This window comes from Mustelus asterias, chromosome 18 (genome assembly GCF_964213995.1).
Source record: "Mustelus asterias chromosome 18, sMusAst1.hap1.1, whole genome shotgun sequence".
In the NCBI taxonomy this organism is placed as follows: domain Eukaryota; kingdom Metazoa; phylum Chordata; class Chondrichthyes; order Carcharhiniformes; family Triakidae; genus Mustelus; species Mustelus asterias.
In genome coordinates, this window is record NC_135818.1 from 71,191,612 (window position 1) to 71,217,053 (window position 25,442).

A 25,442-nucleotide genomic window follows, 5' to 3' on the forward strand; every position below is an offset into this window, starting at 1 on the left:
CACGCAGACACGAGGAGAATGTGCAAACTCCACACAGACAGTGACCAAGCCGGGAATCGAACCCAGGTCCCTGGAGCTGTGAAGCAGCAGTGCTAACCACTGTGCTACCGTGCCGCCCATTCAACAATTTGTGGGATTTGTGAACTATCAGTTAACTTCTTACCCATTATTGTCGTTAGTGTGCGAAGCTCTATGCACTCTCACTGCAAAGCATGTTCAGTGGTAGTGAGGCACAGAACAAGAAGCAGCTTTCACTTGTATCAAACAACTAGTTTAGGTACCATGATGTCAATGACAAAGTCACTCTGCAAGGTGACGCCAGCGAAACAGGACTTGGAGCAACCCTCATGCAGTTGCATTTGCCTCCAGTTAATGCAAATTGACCAGTGTCACACACAGATCGAGAAAGAGTGCCTAAAATGTGGGTATTTCAATCAGTACCTGTTTGGGAGAGAGAAAGTGATGTTAAAGTTTGACCACAAGCATTTTTCTCAAGCTGCTTCTATTGAAGTGCCTGAGAAGAATGTTATTTTGTTTGCAGAGATATCATTTGGGAGTGAAGTACAAGCAAGGGAAGCAGCTATACATCACTGACATACTGTCAAGAGATGCACTCCCTTTGAAGAAAGTTGCTGCCGCGAGTAGAGCGAAACCTTCGAGATTCAAATTGAAGCAAAAAACCAGCATGCTCTGGATGTCATCAACTCAGCAGAGACATTGGGCAGGATTTTCTGGCCGTTTTCACCAGCGGGATCTTCCAGTCCCGCCCACAGCGACCCGTGCCATGTATTCCCCGGCAGCAGAGGGTACGAACAACGGGAAACCCCACCGACAGCTGTGGGACCAGAAGATGCTGCCATGGGCCATCCCCGCAGCACATGCCATGGGGGCTGGGGTGGAAGGGGGGATTGAACGTGGGGTGGATTGGGGAGGGGGTTATTGGGGACGGTGGAGAATTCTGCCCACAGAATCTAACAAACAATGTCTTGCTCAGATCGAGCAAACCACACAATGGGATGCAACTCTCCAAATGCTGAAGGGGTGGCACGGTGGCACAGTGGTTAGTACTGCTGCTTCACAGTGCCAGGGACCCGGATTCAATTCCAGCCTCAGGCGACTAATTGTGCGGAACCTGCATGTTCTGCACATTCTCCCCGTGTCTGCATGGGTTTCCTCCAGGTGCTCAGGTTTCCTTTCACAGTCCAAAAATGTGCGGGTTAGATGGATTGGTCATGCTAAATTGCCCCATAATGTGTAAGGGGATTCGGAGGGTTAGGGCGATAAGACCTGACTGTTGTCAGTTCAGGCACGATGGGCCAAATAGCACTGTAGATTCTATGATTCCATGATACAGGAAGAAATGATGAAAGGATCGTATGAAAACATAAAGGAATTGAGGAATTCTGAGGAAGGCAGGAGAAGTGTATGACTGCCTGAGTGAGTAATGAATGTAAGGACCACACTACCCGGTGCAGTTCTTGGCAGGAATAACAGGCTAAGCTCTAAAGAGCAGCTCATCACTCATGACTTTCCAGAACAGACTAGAAAGAACAATTTTTGTTCATGTATGTTGACTTTCTGTCCAGACAATGTTGTGTGTAAATAATAATGCCTGTGTGAAGGAATCCAGCAGAAGCAATGGTGACGTGATGAATAACCTTTTTATGCAGAAACTGGTTCGGATCTCATTTGTACTGTCTGCGTGCGTGGTGGAGGCAGACTCAATGAAGGTCTTCAAAAGGGAATGGGTTAATTATCTGAAGTGAAAGCATTTGCGACTTGAGTAAGGGCAGGAGAGTTCACTAATGTCCATTAGGGAAGGAAGTCTGCCGTCCTTATCTGGTCTGACTCCAGAGCCACAGCAATGTGGTTGACTCTCAACTGCCCTCTGAAATGGCCCAGCAAGCCACTCAGTTGTATCAACTGAAGAAGGCAGCTCGCCACTACCTTCTCAAGGGCAACTAGGGATGGGCAATAAATGCTGGTCTAGCCAGCGACGCTCTTGTCCCATGAATGAATTTTTAAAAAGGAGTGAGACTCGGTGAGTTGCTGAGATGAACATGATGGGCTGAATGGTCTCCTGTGTTACAAACATCCTATGAATCTATGATAAGCTGCGGCAAGGGACAAAGTCAAATGATATTATGTCAGTGAAAATCGGCAGTCTTAGAGAGGGAAGCTCGTTTTGGGGTTATGAACACCTAGGTTAAAGCAGCCTGGTTTAGCCTCAGCCAATTGCCATAAGCATAACCTCTGGGGAATTGAGCTCAAAGGATGTGAAATATAACTCTCCAAAACTAGTCATGATGATTAGACATCAACTGTGCAGTTGATGAAAAAGATGTCAGCATCAATAATCATTCAAATAGAACTTGAGCACACTTCATAATAATGTTGAAAATTAATGACAGTTGATCAAATAACCCATTGTTTAGGTAATGTTCCATAAAAGACAAATATCGAAAGGAAGATAATGAACCCAGAGATCTGCTGCCAGAGTTATTAACAGTTTGACATTTTTAAAATCTCTCTGTTGAACAGTAGGTTGCACACTGCCTTATGGCATTGCTGAGGTTTGTGGAAAATTGTTATTAATTTATTATACTCAGATAGAATGGGAAATATTAGCATGCAGGAAGCTGCTGCATAGCTTATATTTTGCAACCTAAACAAGTCCCAGCTATAACATGTGCTAACTGACATCAAACTGTGTGCTTGTGGGATTAAATTAGTGGAATTCAAAGGTCTCCAGCTCAATTGTGTAAGGAATTACAGAGGGAACTTAACGTATTTAAACGTAAAGCAGAACAAACTGACACAAGAAACATGTAAACCTTAATGGAACTCCATTGAAAAAGGCAGAGCACGTAAAGTTTGGAGTCTGCTTATTGATCAGTCACTGAAAGGGTCCACTTACAGGGTGGCATGGTGGCAAGCACTGCTGCCTCACAGTGCCAGTGACCCTGGTTCGATTCCTGGCTTGGGTCACTGTCTGTGCGGAGTATGCACGCTCTTCCCGTATCTACATGGGCTTCTTTCAGGGCTCTGGTTTCCTCCCGCAGTCTGAAAGACAGAATCATAGAATCCTTACACTGCAGAAGGAGGCCCATCCTGTCTGCACCGAACACAGTCCTACCCAGGCTCTATCCCCATAGCCCTACTTATTTACCCTACTAACTCCCCGACACAAAGGGGCAATTTAACATGGCCAATCAACCTAACCCGCACATCTTTGGAGTGTGGGAGGAAACCCACGCAGACACAGGGAGAATGTGCAAACTCCACTCAGTAAGTAGCCTCACAACACCAGGTTAAAGTCCAGCAGGTTTATTTGGTAGCATGAGCTTTCGGAGCGCTGCTCCTTCATCAGGTGATGAACTTCATCAGGTGATGAAGGAGCAGTGCTCCGAAAGCTCGTGCTACCAAATAAACCTGTTGGACTTTAACCTGGTGTTGTGAGACTACTTACTGTGCCCACCCCAGTCCAACGCTGGCAACTCCACATCAATCTCCACGCAGACAGTGACCAAAGCCGGGAATCAAACCCGGGTCCATGGAGCTGTGATGCAGCAGTCCTAACCACCGCATCACTGTGCCGCCCAAGTGCTGGTTAGGTGGATTGGCCGGCCTAAATTCTCCCTCAGTGTACCCGAATAGGCGCCAGAATATGGTGACTGGGGGATTTTCACAGAAACTTCATTGCAGTGTTAACGTAAGCCGACTGGTGACACGAATAAATAAACTTTAAACTCATTGCGTTGGTTAGTCAATTATGCTATCCATTTCTTATTTAAGTTTGTTTTCGGAATACGATGATCAGTTTCTTGGACTTTTCCTTTAAAAAGGTGTTGATGCAGTGGAGAGAGTGGAGAGCAAAGCTACAATGGCATTACTGAGTTATCAGGAAGGGCTCACAGAACTGAGCTAGTTCTCACTGAAGAAAGGAAGATTGAGACGGGTCATCTTGGTGAGAAGGTTATTTAATTTAAACTGTACGCTCAGAGCTGGAGGGTGATTGGAAACTGTTAAGATTTCAGTGAGCCCAAGATATAAGAGGAATCCTTATTTTGCCACAGAATAGGAGTAGAAATGCGGAGTAGAATCTCATCAAATGCAAGTAATGGCGTGTCAATCAACTCCTTTAACTAGGTTGCTGATGAATATCTGGATAACAAAGGAAGTGCGCATTACAGGAATAAGGACACACATAGATGTTCAAATGTTGTATGAAATGCTTTAAGCCGCAACCTCCTGAGACAATGGACATGTCACCTACAGAAAACTACCAATCAAAGTTGAATAAAGCGCATTGTGCCATTGGATTGCGAGCCTGATTTTTCACTCCAGTGTTTTCAAGGATCACTTTTACCTTGCTGGGATTTTGAAGTGGAAATTCATAATCTTCCGGAGGTTCACATCAAAGTCCATTAGCGCATAAATTCTCCAGGAGTTTCTGGGGGAAATGGGTTGAATAAACCAGAAAGAAATATCGCGCCAAAGAAGAAAATAACAGATGGCAAAGAAAGATCTTACCTTTATGCAATGCTTTCCACAACTTCAGGACATCACAAAGCACTTTAAATCAACAAAGTGCCTTTGAAGCGTAGTCACCGCCATGATGTAAAGAAACATGACATCCAATCTGTGCACAGCAAGGTCCCGCTAACAGACTGAGATAATGACCAGAATCATAGTGGGCAGGACAGAAAATTCAGTGGACCAGTTAAAGGAATTTCCGATCTTGAGCCATGCAAAGCCAGAAAATCCCGCTTTGACAAAGGGTCATCGAAACATCAGCTCTTTACTCTCCTTACAGATGCTGCCAGACCTGCTGAGATTTTCCAGCATTTTCTCTTTTGGTTTCAGATTCCAGCATCCGCAGTAATTTGCTTTTATTTAAATCCCGCCTTCTTGTCTTTTTATTGAGCGATGAATATTGGGCGGGTTACCAGGGCTAACCCCACTGCTCTTTGAATAGGAGCATGGAATATTATACAGCACGAGCAAACAGGACTTCGATTTAATATTTCATATGAAGCCTGGGCCTCCAAATGTGCGGCACTCTCTCAGTGGGGCACATCGTCGACTCAAATTGATGGAGTGGGTCTTGAACCCACAATTTTCTGTCAAAGGATGCAATGATAATACTTAAATGAGGATATGAGGAAAAGGAATACCATGATGCTTTAGTTGATTCCGTTTAGTGGGGAAAAATAAAGGATTTACATTGAATCTTAGGTGCAAAGTGAGCTTCACGGAGTCCCTATTAATTTCATTTTATGAGGATGTGGAAGAAAAAGAACAATCTTTATTTGGCTCAGTGCTGTCTTCGATTGTTATAGATTTTTTCATATAAAATGAACTCATCAATAGAATTGGAAATTTAGGGGTTGTAAGATATGGAAAAGATGGTTGGTGTTTTTGCTGTTTGTAAATTAGTAGCTCTGCACATCTGAAAGATAAAGGCCGGAATTCTCTGGCCGTTCATGCCGGCGGGCTTCTCCGGTCCGGCCGGCAGTGCACTCCCGCTCGTAGGTTTCCCGCCGGCATGGAGTGACATCAATGGGAATTCCCATTGACAGCGGCGGGACCAGAGAATATCACAGCTAGCATATATTCAGAATGGCCAATCCACCTCACCCGCACATCTTCGGACTGTGGAAGGAACATGGAGCACCCGACGGAAACCCACGCAGGCAACATTCAAACTCCACACAGATAATGACCCCAACTGGGAATTGAACCCGGGTCCCTGGCGCTGTGAGGCAGCAATGCTAACCACTGTGCTACCTCCCACTGGCTTGAAGGCCGGAAAATCTCGCCTAAAATGTCCTGTTCCCCGTTATTGCTCATTGTGCATTCCTTATCGAACAGAAAAGCTGAAGATCAGCCCAAATATACCACAATTCAGTCATAGCTTTAGAAATCGCTTCAATCCCAAGAAAATCATTATAAAGGTGATTAACTTCACTGTAATCAGCAGGGGAAATACTTCTCCATATCTATCCGCCAGATTTGATGGAAGTAGGAAGAGATCGAACTATATTAATATTTTGAAATGAAAAGAAAATCGGTATTATTAATAAAGTATAAAATGAATGAATCTTCCTTCTAATTAGTGTTACGCGCACACATGAAATATAATAGATACTTTGCTCTTAAAACTTTCTTGAACAGTCACTTTCCAGTCTAGGATATACAGTCTGTACAATACCAATCCATCTTTCTGTCTTGGAAATGGCTGCATCGATTCTCCCTCTTGGATTCTGATATATTAGAACCATCCGCAGAAAGTACATCTTCAGCTTGGTGTAGTGCAGCTTTGAAAGTGCAGTGGTATTTTTAAATGTTTCTTTGACTCTGACAGAGAATGTCGGAATCAATCTTCTATTATTGAGAACTGAATAAAATCATCACATCTGTTACAAGTTGTAATCAGGGACCCGTTCATGAGTTCAACCATTTAAAAAAAAATGAAGCTGTGTAAATTGAACAGCCTGTATGAGGAATCAAGTGCTTCTTTCATAAAATGGTGAGTTCATCAGTAATTTTTGCTTCCATTTGCATCAAGGACATAGGCTACTTCCCTCTTGGGTGGACTTGAAAGATCTCATGATTCTATTCATAGAAGAACAGGGGAGGTCCCATCACCGAGTGTTCTGGCCAACATCACAATAAAAAGCATTCAGGTAAAGTTTCTGCTTTGAGTCCAATCAGTAATCCCAGCGCAAATTGTGCCCGGAGTTTCATCGGTTTCACAAAATGTTTCGCCACCACCACTTGACACAGTAGCACAGTGGTTAGCATTGCTGCCTCACAGCGCCAGGGACCCGGGTTCGATTCCCAGTTGGGGTCATTATCTGTGTGGAGTTTGAATGTTGCCTGCTGTGGTGAACCACTGTTACTACATGTATGTGCCTGGACACACCCATGCTGCACCTGGCCTGAGACTCCTCCCTTTCCACCTGAGACCCCTCCCTTTTCACCCAGAGTGGGGTATAAAGGTGATGGTCCCTCCTCCTTGCCTCAGTTCAGACCAGGTCAGCTACAAGGGTGTGCTCCTGTTCTCAGTGAATAAAAACCTATTAGTTTTCCCTCACTCTCAGAAGTCTTCGCGTCGTAATTGATAGTGCATCACCTGCGTGGGTTTCCGTCGGGTGCTCCAGTTCCTTCCACAGTCCAAAGATGTGCGGGTGAGGTGGATTGGCCACTCTAAATTGTCCCTTAGTTTCAGGAGGATTAGCTGGGTAAATGTGTGGGGTGACGGGGATAGGGCTTGGGTGGGATAGTTGTAGGTGCAGGCTCGATGGGCTGAATGGCCTACTTCTGCACTGCACGGATCCGACGATTCTATGACTCCCCCAACTCATATAGTCCTGCTGAAGTACATTGGAATCTCATTGAACACACAATCTGCTACAAACCAGTGCAGCTGGGCTGTGTCTTAAAACAACATTTTAAAAATGTTCTTATTATTAGATGATACCACAAGGCCATTGCCTCCCCTTAAGTGGAAATGATAACCTAGTGGCATTATTGCTAGATTATTAATCTAGAAACTCAGTCAATGTTCGGGGAATCGGGTTCTAATCTCGTTGCATCAGATGGTGGAAATTGAATTCAATTAAATTGATCTGGAATTAAGAATCTACTGATGACCAGGAAACCATTGTTGGAAAAACCCATCTGGTTCACTAATGTCCTTTAGGGAAGGAAATCTGTTGTCCTTAGCTGGTCTGGCCGACATGTGACTCCAGAGCCACAAGCAATATGGTTGCCCTATGAAATGGCCTAGCCAAGGGCAACTAGGGATTGGCAAAAAAATGCTGGCCAGAAAGTACAATATTGCTTGATATAGTTGAGTGGTAAATTGTAATTAATACAGCTGAAATGGGTTTATCTAAAGTGATAAGCATTTTGGTAATCCACTGTGAGTATCCTGAATTTGAATGTTGCAAAATGACTTTTAGAAAATCATGGAATCCCTACAGTGCAGAAGGAGGTCATTCAGTTAATCGAGTCTGCACTGACTCTCCAGCAGGGCATTTCACCCAGACACACTCCATTCCCGTAACCCCACTAATCCGCCTAACCTACACATCTTTGGACACTAAAGGGCAGTTTAGCAAACCAAGCAACTAATCTGCACATCTACGGACTGTGGGAGGAAACTGGAGCACCCAGACCAAACCCACGCAGACGGTCACCCGAAATTGGAATTGGACCTGAGGCGCTGTGAGGCAGCAAATACACTAAATTATTTTCTATTTTATTATTTTAAAAATAGTTTCATTGAAAACTGATGTCCTCGCACCCAAGAGATTCAGTTCAATGATTCCAGTCTCCTCAAAGGCCTGTAAATGAGCAGTGTTAGCGATATTCCCAACAGTGATTAATTCACTCTAGAGATGTGGTTAGTTTTAGTGTCTTGCTTTTAAAATTAGCACAAAAGATCACCATGGTGCAAATGTGGGCAAAACATTAGCGCAGCGGGATGGGAAAATCATGCCCGTGATTGCACTGGAGAAGGACAGAGGAGATTGATAAGGATGGTGCCTGGACTGGAGAATTACAGTTATGAGGAAAGATTGGACAGACGTGTTTTTTTTCCTTTGGAAAAGGGGAGGCTGAGGGGAGTGTTTAAAGTGATGTGGGGTCCAGATAGTGTAGAAAAATCCCATTCCCTTTTGTTGAATGGTCCCTGTTCAGGGGGCAGAGATTTAACACAAGAGGGGAAATATTTGCACCGAGAGGGAGTTGGGGCTCTCAAACCTAAAGGATGATAGAGGCAGAAATCTTTAGACTTTTTAAAGCTGCTCAGATATGCACTGTAACTTACACAGCTACGGAAGTGTGGAATTAGGCTCCCTTCTCATCAATCGGTGTGGACATAATTCATTGAATGGCCTCCTTCTGTTCTACAAATTCCTATGATTCGATGATTCCATGATATTAAGCATTTAGACGTGAGTACATCAACACTTACTGTGCTCACTTAGAAGAATCAATTCATTTCTGTAAAACGGATTCCTATTTACTTAAAGGCCGCGATTTTCCAGAAATATAACTGAGGTCAATCAGAGCGATCCACGCTGGTCTGTCTGACACGGACCAGACCACAACCGTCCCACACTTAGTCATTTATTGACAGAGTGGTGAGTTTCGTGCTGGTTCTAGGAGGGGTGGGCCTAAACATGCCGGTGAGTCCAGCTGCAAAGCAATCAGGTGCCATTTTGGAAGAGTACCCTGATCTACAGTACACTGGAAGGCCGCCTCCCTCTCCCCACAGGCATCTGCCCCCACCCTTCCCCCACCATCAGTTGCATGTTTCCCCACCCCCTCCCCAACATGGATCGCTGGCATCGGGACATTTGGGGCCCTCCCAATGGGGCCACCTTCATGACCCGCAACATGTCCCCCCTTCATTGTTCCACCTTTTCATGACCTCTCTTCATGCTCCACCCCTGCACGATCCCCCCCACATAGCCCCACCTGCATAGCCCCCTGCAGGACTCCCTCTGCATAGCCCCCCTGCATAGCCCACCACATCATAGTCCCCTGTCATAGCATTCCGCCCCCCCCGCCCCCCCCCGTCATAGCCCCTGCTCAGGCCCCCCACCACCCCACTCAGGCCCCACCCTCTTGGAACAACCCTTGGAAATCTGGCAGTGCCCAACTAGCACTGTGCCCAGTGGGCGCTGCCCAGCTATGTTCCCGACCACCCCAGGGCTTCAATGTCCTCTGAGTTTCTGGCATGGCTATCACACCTGGTCTCCACTAATGGAGACCAGTAGTGATTCTTGCCGGGGGTCGGAAGATCCCGGGAACTGGGAGAATCGAGGGTCAGAAGATCCCGGGAACTGGGAGAATCCGCCATCAAACAGGCTAAGTGAATTGAAATGCTACTTTAAATCTGCTAATCGGCCTTACACCCTTTTTGGATGAGATCCAGTTTACCCCAGTAGAAAGGAGCCGGGCCAAATGCAAACTGTTTGGTACTGGGCGCAAAATGCGTTTTTAGGCTCGCATGCTCAATTTTCCAGGATCGCCATGATCTATGCCAGGCATGGCAAGACCAGAAAATCACCCCCCAAGTGGTTTAATACTTCCACTAAATCAGTCAAGGAAAGAATTACAGGTAAACACAAACGGGTGCAAGTTTCAGCTTTTAACCTGGGAGAGGAAGGACATTCAGATTTCTCTTTGCCTTGTCACATAAAGCAGACATTGAAATGCCACAAATGATGCTGGCACCTGTCACAAATGTTATAATGATCTCCTTGCCCCCTCCAAAATTGACCGAGATCAGGCATGCGGCTAAAAGGTGGGAAGATGTCGCTGAAAGGGAAAATTTGGCCACATCATTCCGGAACACTGGATTTTCCACACTTGTTAGTGAAGTTTAACCTCAGAATGATCAACTGCAACAAGTTTTTCCTTCATAACATCATCATATTTTGCCTCTGCTTCAGTTCATCTCAGGCATTTATGCCTCAATGATACGTTTCCTGCCTCCGGATTTAACGATTCAAATGCACTTCTGGTTGGCTTTCCACATTCTACCCTCCATGAGCTTGAGGTCAGCCAAATTTCTGCTGCCTGTGCCCTAACTCACATCAAGTCTTGTTTATCTATAAACTCCATGTAAAATTCTCTTTCTTGTATTCTAATCCATCCGTAAGCTTCTCCCTTCCCGATCACTGTAATCTCCTCTAGTTGTACAACACTCGGAGATATCTGCGCTCATTTAAATCTGTTCCTTCAAACATCCCTGGCCTCAATTGCTCCACCATTGGTGGCCGTGCCATCAGCTACCTACACCCTGATCTCTGGAATGCCCTCCCTAAACCTCTCCACCTCTCCACCTTTCCTTCTTTAATGCGCTCCTTAAAACCTATTCTTTGATCCATGTTTTGGCCAGGTACCTTAATATCGCTTTCTGTGGCTTGGGATCAAATATTCATAGAATCATGGAATCATAGAATCCCTATAGTGCAGAAGAGGCCATTCAGCCCATCGAGTCTACACTGACTCTCTGATTGAGCATTTTACCGAGGCCCTCCCCCCATCCCCCGTAACCCCACACATTTCCCATAGCTAATTCATCTAACCTACACATCTTTGGACACTAAGGGACAATTTACCATGGCTAATCCATCTAACCTACACATCTTTGGACACCAAGGGGCAATTTAGCATGGTCAATCCACCTAACCTTCACATCTTTGAATTGTCGGAGGAAACCGGAGCACCTGGAGGAAACCCACGTAGACACGGGAAGAATATGCAAGCTCCGCACAGTCACCCAAATCTTTAGCATTATGACATTCCTGTGAAATACTTTGGGGCATTTTAATAAGTTAAAGGCACAGCATAAACATAGGTGGCTGTTGTGGTGAAATGCTCTGTTGACAAATAACAAAACAATTCGCCTAATTAGCCCGATAAAAAAGGTGAACACAGCGAAAGTTTATGATTTTCCAAAACTATGCTGGAGATAATGTACCGCTTAAATAATATCACAAACATAATTATAATTTTAATGATCCTTTCGATGATTTCAATTTAAAATGTGCTGCTCAGCACCAGCGTAACGGGCTTGTTGCCCACAGTGTGTGACACCAGATTCCTCAGAAACATCTGTAGAGCGGAGGCATTATCCTTCTGGAGCCATCGGTATGCCCACATCAATTAAAGCAGAGACAGCTTTGAGCTGAGATGTATTTACAAATGGATACTGAAGTCTAATTCCTTGAGGACGAGTAGGTCAATTTCTTGCCAAGGCACAACTGGTTTAATATTTAGGTTTCTTTCTCTCTCCTGTACTATTTTGTTTCAAGTGAGAACATTCCCCACTGATTTGCACTCCAGAAAAATGCCCAGTGAGTGAAATAATTACACAAGACCTTTGACATTTATTTCTTTGGCTGGTAAAATAGTTATGAAGGTCAGCAATACAAAAAACAAACATTGGGTAGGGTTTTATGGCCTCGCTCATCTGGAAACCGTAGAATCCTGCCCGAGGTCAATGGACCTTTCCATGGTCCGCCCCTCGCCCACTCCGATTCCCATGGTGGGCGGGATGATAAAATTCCGGCCATTATTGCTGGTAGCCAGGCAGTCCATGGCTAAGATTGCCCAAGTCTCACTGTTGTTATCTATTTTGTGTCATTGGTATCAACCATGTGAAAGAGTGTTCTTTATCATGGAGTCACTATCATTTATGCCTTCGATCACAGGCCTACTGTGGGTGGGGCTTGGTGTGATCGGTGGGGGTGGGGGGTACCGCTGCCACTCTACATGGGGATCGGTCTGAGCTGGAGGAAGGCCAGCAATCGGGGTGGGCTGGGAGGGGATGGTGGTCTCCTGGGGGGGGGGGGGGGGGGGGGCCTGCCTCCCAGGTGGGGTCTGACCCTGAAGGGTGTCAGCAGGGGGAGGTCTGCTGGGATGTGGGGGGGTGGGGGGGATCGCCAGTGCTGGGGGGTGGGCTGGACATGGGGCACTCCGGGGCGGGGGTGAGGTCAGGGCTGGCCCGGGAATTGTTGTGGGGGCCACGATCAGGCCGTGGGGGGGGCTGGAGGGGCAGCACTGCGGGGGGCCCGGGCTGGCCAGCGATTGAGCTGGCCAGCAAACAGTGAGACTGACAGATCGGGGCCACTGTGCATGCACAAAGTTCCAGAACTGTCAAACTCCAGCGCGAATAGGCCCCGCCCTCTTGGGTTTTTAATGAGATTCCCGACTGTGACCTCTGCATTGCACAGAGTACGGAGATTCGAGTGTGAAGTCGAACTGAGAAAACAATCGTGATCTAGAACAGTTTTCCCACCAATTCAATGAAGGTCTAATACAGATAGGAAATATACAGTAAATGGCAGAACCCTTAAGAGTATTGATAGGCAAAGGGATCTGGGTATACAGGTACACAGGTCACTGAAAGTGGCAATGCAAGTGGAGAAGGTAGTCAAGAAGGCATACGGCATGCTTGCTTTCATTGGCCGGGGCACTGAGTTTAAAAATTGGCAAGTCATGTTGCAGCTTTATAGAACCTTAGTTAGGCAGCACTTGGGACATCGTGTTCAATTCTGGTCGCCACACTACCAGAAGGATGTGGAAGCTTTGGAGAGCGTACAGAAAAGATTTACCAGGATGTTGCCTGGTATGGAGGGCATTAGCTATGAGGAGAGGTTGGAGAAACTTGGTTTGTTCTCACTGGAACGATGGAGGTTGAAGGGTGGCCTGATAGAAGTCTACAAGATTATGAGAGTCATGTACAGAGTGGATAGTCAGAAGCTTTTTCCTAGGGTGGAAGAGTCAATTACTAGGGGGCATAGGTTTAAGGTGCAAGGGGCAAGGTTTAAAGGAGATGTATGAGGCAGATATTTTACACAGAGCGCAGTGGGTGCCTGGAACTTGTTGCCAGGGGAGGTAGCGAAAGCGGATATGGTAGTGACTTTTAAAGGGCGTCTTGACAAATATATGAATAGGATGGGAATAGAAGGATATGGTCCCCGAAAGGGTAGGGAGATTTAGTTCAGTCGGGCAGCATGGTCGGTGCAGGCTTGGAGGGCCAAAGAACCTGTTCCTACCTGTAATTTTCTTTGTTCTTTGTTCAGCACTTTTGGGAGAATCAGCCCCTAGGTTTCTTACTCAGAAGTTTTACTTTTTAAGGATATATCCTTCTCTGGAAATTGCTGACTGGGAGTCAGAAAGCAGGTATCTTAAAAAGCTATAAATCTAGCATGCAGGTGAGCATATCTGCTTTTGGCAATATTTCATTCTGAAGTAGGATTTATGTCTATGGGGATATTGCTTAAATTGGATCTAGAGAGATTGATAGCTGTTAAAAATTATACTTTGTCATGTTTAAGTATTTTAACTGGTAAAAGCTATGCTAATTCTTTTTGTTATATTTTAACGGTGTTCTTAAACAAAGCCTGTTTTATTTAAAGCTTCCTGGTAAGTCAATCAAATCATAACTAGAGTGAAACACCTTCGGCTTGCCATACTGCCAAGATCAAAGAACGTTGGGGTTTAGACTAACTTCATAATTTATCTTGGAGTTTCTAAACTGGTCCCTAACAATGGTTAATTATCAAAATCTATCACTTTTTATGTTGTTTGGTGATGATACAATTATATTTTACAATTTGTTAATGTTATCACTGCTGTCTTTGTGTAAACAAGTAATATGAGAAGGTTTTTGATGTCCCTAAAATTCCTGAGCCAGGAAGGGGGTGCAGTATTGGAGCCAGGCAACAAGGCTGGAATTTGGCTTGGGGTTCTGGGTACACACAGCCATCTTACTAATGTCAAGATTTCCAGTTGGATCGCGCATACAATCCTTGTGCCTCCATCACGCACAGATATCTGTGAGGAAGGTGGCAGTCTGGAATGCGCTGCCTCAGAGGGTAGTAAAAAATATCTGGATGTGCATTTGGCATATCATAACATTCAGGGCAATGGGCCAAGTGCTGGCAGATGGGATTAGGTGGGAGTTCAGTTATTTCTAATGTGTCGGTGTGGACTTGATGGGCCGAAAGGCCTCTTCTGTGATGTATGATTCTAAGATGAGTAGAAATGATGGGTGCTGTTCCCTGCAAGGTCCATTTTTCGGTGCAGCCAAGATAAGCTACATCTGCATCTTGTCTATTACACAAACATAGATATGGGGAACTTCAAGCCAGTTTCGTAACAATGAACGGCTGTTGGGAAAGCAGTTTCAGAGAAATGGCTTACTCTTGCTCTTCTTAGCTGGCCAAAGAATCTTTTACATCCATGTAGACCTCAGTAAAGTACCTCATTCAAAAGACAGCACACCCTTAGTGCTGCCTTAGACTTCAATCTCATGTGGAGTTTGAACCCACAACCGTCTAACTCCGAAGCGAAGTTGCTTTCACTGAGCCATGGCTGACGCCACAGGAAAGAAAACAAATAAAGGGAAACACTGAACATGGCAGAGGGCACCATCCCCTTGTATGCAAATAAACCATCCCTTGGAGCCAATGAAGAGTCGTGCTTCCGGTGTGAGAGTAACACTCCAGGAATTCCACAGTTAGTGTCTTCATGAATATGTTTGGAATTTGTTCACGGGATGTGGGTGTCGCTGGCTGGGCCAACATTTGTTGCCCATCCCCAAGTGTATTTAAGAGTCAACCATATTGCTGTGGATCTGGAATCACATGTAGGCCAGACCAGGTAAGGAAGACAGATTTCCTTCCCAAAAGGACCAGGTGGACTTTTATGACAATCGACAATATTTTTATGGTTATCAGTAGAGTTTTAATTACAGATTTTTATTGAATTCAAACCCTGGATTACCCATCCAGTGGCAATACCACTACACCACTGCCTCTGCTGTATGACAGAATAATCTTGCCATTCAGGTAAAGCTGCAAGTTGCTTGACCTGACATTCAATATTCTAGCATTATAAGCTTTTCTCGAAGCAGGACATCAGGTTATTAAACATCTCAAACACACGGCATGGTGGCACAGTGGTTAGCACTGCTGCCTCACAATGCCAGGGACCCAGGTTCAATTCCCGGCTTGGGTCACTGCCTGTGTGGAGATTATACATTCTTCCCGTGTCTGTGTGGGTTTCCTCCGGGTGCTTTGGTTTCCGACCACAGTCCAAAAATGTCAGGTTGATTGGCCATGCTAAATTGCCCACAGTGTCAGGGGGATTAGCAGGGTAAATACATGGGGTTATGGGGATTGGGCCTGAGTGGAATTATGGTCAGTGCAGACTCGATGGGCTGAATAGCCTCCTTCTGCACTGTAGAGATTCTATGATTCTATTCTATTCTATGATAATATACAGGATACGATATGGCTGTGAGTGCTGGATAACTTTCTCAAACATCAGGGCAATCATGGGTACCTGCGATCTGATGCTGTCAGCTCATCGCTGATGTGTCATCATGTGTCCTAAACAAATCCCTGACAATGTGCTATCCTCCGTGCAAATTGAGCTTTGTCAGTCAGTAGATCAATATTGTGCATTTGCTTATGTCGTGAGGGCTATTAATTTACAGTCACTGCTCAAGCAGGATATAAGTTAGCCATGCTGAATAATTAATAGTGCGATGTATCATGCAAAGAGCAAAAGTTCTGAAGCTAACAGGGGTCCATCCACTTTAGCTCAGAGTATCTCCCCCACATTTGAGATTGAAGCTTATGAGTTCTCACGCCAAAGACTTAAGGACATAATCTAAGTTGATGCTTCAACAACAATGCTGACGAAAGTTGCCTTTTTCAATAAGGTGTTAGGCCAATGTCCATTCACCCTCTAGGGTGAAGGTCCCATGGCACAGTATGAAAATGAGGAGGGGGATTTCTCCTGGCATCAAGGTTAACATTTGTCCCCATATTGTTTATCTAAAAGCTGCCAGTCGAAGCTTGTCGCGTGCAAATCGCCAGGTTTATGACATTATAACAGGCACTGGGTGGTGATGGGGAGGTGATGGCCCAGTGGTATTGCTAGATAATTAATCCAGAAACTCAACTAATGTTCTGGGGACCCAGGTTCGAATCCCGCCAGGCAGATGGTGGAATTTGAATTCAATGAAAAATATTTGGAATTTTAAATCTACTGATGGCCATGAAACCATAGTCGGAAAAACCCACCTGGTTCACTAGGGAAGGAAATCTGCTATCCTTACAGTCTGGCCTACATGTGACTCCAGAGCTGCAGCAATGTGGTTGAATCTCAACTGCCCTCGGGCAATTAGGGATGGGCAATAAATGCTGGCTAGCCAGCGATGCACAGGTCCCCTGAATGAGTAAAACAAAACTGTAATCAAAAATTACTTCATTGACTATAAGGCCCTTTGGGATCTTCTGAGGATGGGAAAGGTACCATATAAATGCAAATTATTTTGTTTAACCAAAGATAAAAGTGCTCATAATGAGAGGAAGGTTACTAAGCATCTGAGAGAAAAGAATATGTTCTCAGTTCAGTGTATTATGAGCCTGAAATAGAAAGATTTTGATTTGATTTATTATTGTCACATGTATTAGTATACAGTGAAAAGTATTGTTTCTTGCACGCTATACAGGCAAAGCATACCGCTCATACCTAGAGAAGGAAACGAGAGAGTGCAGAATGTAATGTTACAGTCATAGCTAGAGTGCAGAGAAAGATCAATTTAATGCAAGGAAGGTCCATCCAAAAGTCTGACAGCAGCAGAGAAGAAGCTGTTTTTGAGTCGATTGGTACGTGACCTCAGACTTTTGTATTTTTTTCCCAAAGGAAGAAGGTGAAAGAGACAATGTCTGGGGTGTGTGGGGTCCTTAATTGTGATGGCTGCTTTGCCGAGGCAGGGGGAAGTGTAGACTGAATCAATGGATTGGAGGCTGGTTTGCGTGATGGATTGGACTACATTCACAACCTTTAGTAGTTCCTTGCTGTCTTGGGGCAGAGCAGGAGCCATACCAAGCTGTGATACAACCAGAAAGAATGCTTTCTATGGTGCATCTGTAAATGCTGGTGAGAGTCGTAGCTGACATGCCAAATTTCCTTAGTCTTCTGAGAAAGTAGAGGCGTTGGTGAGCTTTCTTAACTATGGTGTCGGCATGGGGGGACCAAGACAGGTTGTTGGTGATCTAGACACCTAAAAACCTGAAGCTCTCGACCCTTTCTACTTTGCCCCTGTTGATGTAGACAGGGGCATGTTCTCCTTTACGCTTCCTGAAATCAATAACAATCTCCTTCATTTTGTTGATATTGAGGGAGAGATTATTGTTGCCACACCAGTTCACCAGGTTCTCTATCTCATTCCTGCACTCTGTCTCGTCATTGTTTGAGATCCGACCCACTACGGTGGTGTCGTCAGCAAACTTGAAAATCGAATTGGAGGGGAATTTGGCCACACAGTCAAAGGTGTATAAGGAGTATAGTAGGGGGCTGAGATCACAGCCTTGTGGGGCACCGGTGTTGAGGATGATCGTGGAGGAGGTGTTGTTGCCTATCCTTACTGATTGTGGTCTGTGAGTTGGGACATGAGTTTGAATCCCACCATGGCAGATGTTGAAATTTGAATTCAATAAAAATCTGGAATTAAAAGTCTAATGATGACCATGAAACCACTATCCGATTGTTGTAAAAACCCATCTGGTTCACTGATGTCCCTTTCAGGAAGGAAACCTGCATTGCTTACCTAGTCTGGCCTACATGTAACTCTGGAGCACAGTGATGTGGTTGACTCTTAAATGCCCTCATGGATGGACAATAAATGCTGGCCCAGCCAGCTACGCCCACATCCCATGAATGAATTTTTAAAAATACAAAGATTCCTCTTGTTAAAGTGATGCCTAGGTATTGGTTGGCTGTTCAGACCACGTCACCCTTACTCAAGTAAGGCTGGTCTTAAAGTGACAATCACCACATTGCAAATAAGAGATGTTTACTTCTGCATCCTGTTCTCAAATCTACACATATCACAAATGACAAGTTGCTGCATAAACACAATAAATGAAAAAGGACAATGGCAACTGCTGTAGGTCTGAAATAAAAACAAAACTCATTACACAACAGATCTGTCAGCTCTGTATTGCTAAATAGTGATTTTGGTTATAAATTCTGGCATCTGTTCTATTAAGATCAGCATCTTCTGTGGGATGTGAAATTTGGAGCCAATCTAACTTTATACAGTGTTATTTCTCTCTAACATTTAGCAACAAGGTACAAATTCACTTAGCTGTTATTGAATTCGTACTATTCTGTCCTGCCTTGTGACTAATGGGATGAATGTTACATGTAATTTGATTCAGAGAGTAGGACATTGTGCCAAGGCAAGTCAGTACCAAAGTTAAGGAAAATAAGGGAAAATGTAAATTAGGAGTTCCGAATGTAGTGATGCTAAGCTGGTATTTTAGGAGCATGAGGAATATAGGGTGAAGGAAGAACTGTGCATTAAAACTGCAGATGCCTCAATTATTTATTCTAGTTGCCTTCTTGTTGCTTCCAAGCCACCTCTGGTGTTTGCTTTCTTTGCTACAATGTTCTGTGAGGATCACTGTAGATTTTCTCTCCAGCTACAAACTAGGCAATATTCTAGCTTATTTTTCCCCCACAAAGTCCAAAGATTAAGCTCGAACTGCGATCCAGGCAGTGAACGATGAAGTTAGTATATCCTTTGGCATTCTCTTCTCAATGAGCTACAAATAGACAGGATCCCAGCTGCAATTGTTTGATTTCTGAGGAAACACCCAGCTAAGTTAAACAAAAAACATCCCATCTCCACGATGCATCTCCATGACAATGTGGCATGTTTTGGGATGTCCTCAAAGCAGAATTTTTCCACCTTCAACATTGTCCTTTGATTCTGTAACCAGTAGGAATACCTTAAATTGTTAATAAATTTAATTGGCCTTTCTCCAGGCTCTCTGGGCACAGAAGAAAACCCCAGTATTGTAAAACTGCTTCCAGGTTCTTTTTTCATCTGGAAACTACGTACATAATTTAAATCTTTTGTCAAAGTAAGTGGAGACCTTTCAGCTATACCTAAGGCTTAAAGGTGGATCATTCAAGTTTTTACCTTCCTTTTTAATCTTGCAAGATGACATAGGTTAGCTTTTCATTATAAATAATTAAGTATTCATGATATGAATCTAAGATCCTCGACATGGCCTAAAGGTTCTTGTCTCCACTTGGTTTCAATGGCATACAACTACTTGGACACTAAACGTGGTACATCTTTATTTATACTGCTTCTGGCTCTGGCCTTGTGTCATCTAAAGTAATAGCCTATTTAATTTGTTTTCAATTACATCAGTGTCCTTTCCCTTGTTTTTACATACTGAGCCTCTCACAAGGCCATGCTTAAAGGAATAGAATCAGCCTGATTCAGTCTACTATCTTTTAGACTGTTATCAATCCCCGGGCAGTTCCAGACAGATATCTTTATTATATCCAATGGTCACAAAAGCGGATCTATCTTTCTCACAGTCTGAGGCCAGTTCTCCTGCACAGTTTAATTTATTTTGCAAGCCTTGCTAATTCTAACAAGACTAAACTGAAGCCTTGTCTAAACTGTCCTCAGGCCCACTATGCAATTCTTTATTTGGACTTTCGGAAGGTTTTAGCCAAGGTCCCACATAAGAGATTAGCGTGTAAAATTAAAGCACATAGGATTGGGGGTAATGTATTGAGATGGAGAGAAAATTGGTTGTCAGACAAGAAACAAAGAGTAGGAATAAATAGGTCATTTTCTGAATGGCAGGCAGTGATGAGTGGGGTACTCTAGGGATCTGTGCGAGGACATTGCTGTGCTATTCATTGTAGATATTAATGATTTAGTTGAGGGAATTGAATGTAATACCTCCAAATTTACAGAAGACACAAAAATTGGTAGAAGGATGAGCTGTGAGGAGGTTGCAGAGATGGATAAGCTGAGGGGATGGACAAATGCACGGCAGGTAGAAAAAACAGGAGAGCAGATTATTATCTGAATTACTATAAATTAAGAGATGGGAAAGTGCAACAAGACCTGGGCGTCATAATACACCTGTTGCTGAATGTAAGCATGCAGGTACAGCAGGCAATAAAGAAGGCAAATGGTATGTTGGCCATCCTAGCAAGATGATTCAAGTACAGGAGAAGGAATTTCTTGCTGCAATTATTTAGGGCCTTGATGAGGTAACACCTAGCATAGTGTGTGCAGTTTTGATCTCCTTCACTGAGGAAGGATGTTCTTGCTCTAGACGAAGTGCAGGGAAGATTTACCAGACTTATCCCTGGGGTGGCGGGACTGACATAGGAGGAGAGATTGAGTCGGTTAGGAGTATATTCACTGGAGTTCAGAAGAATGAGGGGAAATCTCATAGAAACCTATAAAATTCTAACAAGACTAGACAGGATAAATGCAGGAAGGATGTTTCCGATGGTGGAGATGTCCAGAACCAGGTGTCATAATCTAAGGATACAGGATAAATCTTTTCGGAATGAGATGATGAGAAATTTCTTCACCCAGAGAATGGTAAGCCTGTGGAATTCACTACCACAGAAAGCAGTTGAGGCCAACGCATTGCATGTTTTCAAGGAGTTAAAATAGCTCATGATGCAAAGGGATCAAATGATATCGGGGGGGAAGGCAGGATCAGGCTATTGAATTGGCTGATCAGCCATGAGCATAATGAATGGTGGAGCAGGCTCAAAGGTCTGAATGGCCTACTCCTGCTTTGGGTCTTTTCAATGTGCCATGTTACTATTGCAAGACAAATTCTGCACACGGCCACCAAACAACTGGTCTACATTCAATAATATAAAATAAATTAAGAAATACTTACATGGTTAAAAAGTGATTAATCCATTAAAAGAAAGTAAAACTGGCGAACAAGAGGGCAATCATTTTTATGCTGATCTACTCAATTTTCAAGTTCAGCGTGCAAACAATGAATATAGGGAAAAGCCATCCAAAACAATTGGGGTGGCATGGTGGCAAAATGGTTAGCACTGTGCCTCACAGTTCCAGGGTCCCAGGTTCAATTCTGGCCTTGCGTGGAGTTCAATTCTGGTCTTAGTGGAGTTTGCACGTTCTCCCCGTGTCTGCGTAGGTTTTCTCTGGGTGCTCCGGTTTCCTTCCACACTCCAAAGACGTGCGGGTTAGGTGCTTTCGCCATGGTAAATTGCCCCTTAGTGTCCCAAGATGTGTAGGTTAGATGGATTGGCCATGGTAAATGTGTAGGGTTATGGGGATAGGGCGGAGGAGAAGGCCTGTCAGAGAATCGGAGATGACCCGATGGGCCGAATGGCCTCTTCGGCACAGTAGGAATTCTCTGATTCAATTATCATAACATTGTTCCAGTCAGTCAATCACATATAAATTGATGAACAGCAATCAGAATGTGGTCTCAGCCTGTTTTTTCATTCATTCATGGTATATGGGCGTCACTGGCTGGCCAGCATTTATTGCCCACTCCTAGTTGCCTGAGAGCAGTTGAGAGTCACTCACATTGCTGTGGTTCTGGAGTCACATGTAGCCCTGACCGGATAAGGATGGCAAATTTCCTTCCCTAAAAGATGTTAGTGAACCAGATGGGTGGCACGGTAGCACAGTGGTTAGCATTGCTGCTTCACAGCTCCAGGGACCTGGGTTCGATTCCCGGTTTGGGTCACTGTCTGTGTGGAGTTTGCACATTCTCCTCGTGTCTGCGTGGGTTTCCTCCGGGTGCTCCGGTTTCCTCCCACAGTCCAAAGATGTGGGGGTTACGTTGATTGACCATTCTAAAATTGCCCTTAGAGTCCTGGGATACGTAGATTAGAGGGATCAGTGGGTAAAATATGTAGGGATATGGGGGTCGGGCCTGGGTGGGATTGTGGTCGGTGCAGACTCGATGGGCCGAATGGCCTCTTGCTGTACTGTAGGGTTTCTATGATTTCTATGATGTGTTTTTCCGACAATCGTCAGCAGTTTCATAGTCATCAGTAGATTCTTAATTCCATTTTTTTTATTGAATTCAATTTCCACCATCTGCCATGGTGCGATTCGAACCCGGGTCCCCGGAACCTTAGCTGAGTTTCTGGATTAATAGTCCAATGATAATACCACTAGGCCATCGCCTCCCTCTGCTTGATGCGAGATGCTAAATCGCCTAGTGCAGAACTGAACCAAACAGATCAGGTAGCTCCGGTCATCAATATGTTAATTGTGTTGAATTCCTTAACTTTTTAAGTGAAAGAGTCACAAAGAACCTCAATCCCTTTGGACTGCGCAGGCAAACATTATCCAATTAGCCTTGCAGCAAAGTGTGTATGTGTAGATGTCAGATGAGGGCAGGATTAGGCTCGGCCTTGATATTCCCCACAGCCAAGTAGCTTGGTCAAAACTCACACAGGGCCATATGCGCCAAGCACCGGCGAGTGGCAGGCCTGTGGAACCATCCCATATTGGAGACTCTGACCCTTCGTGAGCAAAGAGGAGGATATCAGGGTGGCGGAAAAATAATTAATACTGAATGGAGGAAAGAGTGATTGGCAGAATATGATAGAAGAAACAATAATGGTGAAGGAAGAGTAAAAGTGACTTTACTATTCCAGTAAAATGTAGATGTGTCGAATCTCTGGGGAACTGCCCACAAATTTGAGCTTCATGATCGCTGAGGAGGCCCCATTCCCACCTGAATCCATCTCTATGCAGTCAATTATTTCCACAAACAAGGGCTATGTCAAAGACAACAGATTTGAATGCTGAATGAAAACACAGTAAAGCAATAAATGTGTGGAAAGTCTGCTTTCAATTTCTTCACGCCTACTAATAGCCTGACCTTGTAAAAGGCTGAAATTTTCCATTGAATAAATGCTGGGAGTTAGCTTTGGCAAATCTCTGTAACCTTTTTCTGTTCAGCGTGCTATCTTCATAGAATCATAGAATCCCCATGCCTCAGAAGGAGGCCATTTGGCCCATCGAGCCTCCACTGACAACAATCCTACCCAGGCCCTATCCCCATAACACCATGTATTTCCCCTGCTCATCGCCCTGACACTAAGGGGCAACTTATCATGGCCAATCCACCTAACTTGCACATCTTTGGACTGTGGGAGGAAACCAGAGCACCCGGAGGAAACCCACGCAGACATGGGGAGAATGTACAAACTCCATCCACACAGACAGTGACTCGAGGCCCGGATTGAACCCGGGTCCCTGGCGCTGTGAGGCAGCAGTGCTAACCTCTGTGCCACCGTGCCGCCCCCGACGTGCATGATACAATCCACCACGGTGCCAATGCAACAAGTTTCATCCTGAAGTGCAAAATCCTGGAGAATCTCACAGCCTTTGCGGCATCGGTTGGAGAATCAGGCGGGAATTCATTGGAATCTTCAGAGCCATCGGCCTCCTCCGGCTCCATGATGTTACGTTCTAGTCTGGTCTAACTGCGCTCTGATTGGTTGACATCATCATATGACAAGTGCAGCTAATCCGGTGTCACCAATGTGGAATCTTGGCTGACCACGTGCGTTGTTCCGATGGGATTTGCTATTCTGTTGACTGGAATGAGTTGACAACTTTGCCATTACCACAACTTTGTTTCATCTGAGTTTGACTCAAAGCGATTTCACTGTAATAAACTCTGAATAAATATGCTGAAGTTGTAGTGTTTCCGGGACCTATTGTAGATTCAACTATAATTGCATTGGAGTAAATTTCTCACTGAATTACTGATATCAAATTAGCACAGACCCTTGGAGACCAATTCAGAGCTGATGAAACAGGCCTGCAATTTATAGGTGGATCACTGAGGGAAATAAGCTACTGCTGAGTTATGATCAAATCTCCTTCTACCAGGAAGCACACTGTTGACGTGGGCTGTGAAGAAGTAACGATGTGTCTGCAGTGCCCCTGGCGAGCAATTAAGTGGTTGAAAGGTATTATATGTAATATTCTTAGAACCTACCAACTTCTTTATCAAAGCACCAACGTGCTTAGTATCTTTTACTGGCAATAGACATGCTTACAGAGTATTTCTTCCCTTTATTAGCCCTGTATTTTTTTTCAACAGTTATTTTTGCCTCTATCAGGTGATTGCATGGGCTCAGGGTTTGCGTAGGGAGAAGTGTTTTACCAGAATGTTCTGGCCATCGTGCTGTGGGCTCAGCTTGATGAGAGGGCTGGACTTCCTCTGCTTGTCAATTTTGTATGTTTGGATGCTGCAATAACAGGATATAATTGACTTCTCTGCCTTCGGACAAGTAACAAGAAGCAGTTTCCATTCAGCCAAACACAAAACAGATCCTATTTTCAGGAAATGAAAGTACAGATGAGCTGAATAAAATCAAATTAGGTCACTCTCTCTTTCCATGCTCCCGATCACTGGTTGTCCGGATGTAGGGTTGTCGGGGAGAAGGCGTGTTTGGCACAAATTCAAGCACAGGTTACTGACAATTTTCACCAATTTAAAAGTAAGATCCACCTCTTGGCAGGCAGCACGGTGGCACAGTGGTTAGCACTGCTGCCTCAAAGTGCCAGGGACCCGGGTTCGATTCCCGGCTTGGGTCACTATCTGTGCGGAATCTGCACGTTCTCCCTGTGTTTGCGTGGGTTTCCTCCGGGTGCTCCAGTTTCCTCCCACAGTCTGAAAGATGTGCTGGTTAGGTGTATTGGCTGTGCTAAATTCTCCCTTAGTGTACCCAAACAGGCACCCAGAGTGTGGCGACTAGAGGATTTTCACAGTAACTTATTGCAGTGTTAATGTGCCATTAATAAAATAAACTTTAAGCTGCTTTGTTTGGATGTTTCTGATCAGCAAACTATTCAATATATTGCTCTTTGAAATCATTTGACCTTCAATAGGATTATTTGAATTATTCGTTGTCTCGTCAGGAAAATCATTCGGTTACTTTTTCTAGAGGTTATGTTTGTGGACTAAAGTATTTCTTATTTTTCAGCCATTACATTTCTCCTTATTTCTTATTTCTCATCCCCTTAAAAAAACACGATAACATGT